The 1,090-nt window shown below is 38.8% G+C and overlaps 1 protein-coding gene across 1 annotated transcript in view; it reads right to left on the bottom strand.

Moving 5' to 3' along the window:
- The window catches only part of CDH17 (cadherin 17, LI cadherin (liver-intestine)), an 81,226-nt gene that overhangs the window by 79,283 nt on the left and 853 nt on the right, over window positions 1-1,090 (bottom strand). The window lies entirely within an intron of this gene.

The following is a 1,090-nucleotide window of genomic DNA, read 5'->3' as shown; positions in this document are numbered from 1 at the left end:
GCAAGGATCTGTTTCATAGTTGAGAAAATTAAAGTTCTGGGAATTTAAGTACTCTGCTCAGTGCCCACCTGCTGGTAAATGATGAAACTGGCCTGACCCATCTGGCCAACCCTGAAGACTCATAAATTACATACCCTATAATCTACTATAAACCCTCAGTGAAGGACTCATTCTGTTTCCTGATGAGAACAGAGCATCGTCCATTTTCCTTGTCCTCTAAACATGTGCTTTCTTCTTCTTTCAATCACTGCCTCACTTGCTATTTAAGTTTTTGAAGAAAAAGACTAAAAATAATCAGAGAATGTATTGCTCGTCTAATCTCCTGCTTTCATCCCCTACCATAGAGGGCATCTGTCCTCATAAAGTCACCTGTAATAAAGAAAAAAACAAGGACTAGACCTTTGAAGACACCAATAAGCTGTACCTGACCTACCATCTCAAGATGATTCTTTATTAGCACATGGCACATTCACCAAAGCCAAAAGCAGCTCCAGAAACTGACCAGCTTGCACATCAGCCTTCCTTCCCCAATTGCAAAGGCAGGTGTCTGTCTGTCTCTCTCTGTCTTCAATTCTTATTCCAGAACTTTTCTAAAAGCTTCTTTTCTCCTATACACTTCACATTCCCTACTGTGTCCCAGAGAATCTTATGAATCCCAAATTGAATCTCATTCTCTGAGAAGTAGATAGAATGCTCAGTGTCTGAAGAGCATATCTGAGAGATGATATGCTCTGTGAGAATAAGATTCCAAGCCCAATTTCTAGAATACAAGAGCCCCAGAGACTTAAAGCTAGGCACTTTTATATGTTAATCACAAAGAACAGGAATAGTACTTGCTTAAACATTGGAAAACCTGATCTTTAATTCCACTACCAGGCTTGATTCGACCAAAGCCACTTGAAATGAATTTGTAAAATATAGACAGTGAAAAGAAACCACAAAAGGAAGAAACTGTGCTCTGCAAACAAAACTTGTCACACCAGAAATAAATGTCCCTTCTCAGCAATGCTACATAGCATTCCTTGAGGAGTAAATTTGTCCAGTAACATTATAAGTATCCCCGTCTATTTTCTCATTCTTAAAGAAATAT

This window comes from Galeopterus variegatus, unplaced genomic scaffold, assembly GCF_000696425.1.
Source record: "Galeopterus variegatus unplaced genomic scaffold, G_variegatus-3.0.2 Scaffold7687, whole genome shotgun sequence".
Lineage (NCBI taxonomy): Eukaryota > Metazoa > Chordata > Mammalia > Dermoptera > Cynocephalidae > Galeopterus > Galeopterus variegatus.
The sequence above is the reverse complement of the archived record's forward strand: the minus strand, read 5'-3'. Positions and strand labels throughout refer to the sequence as shown.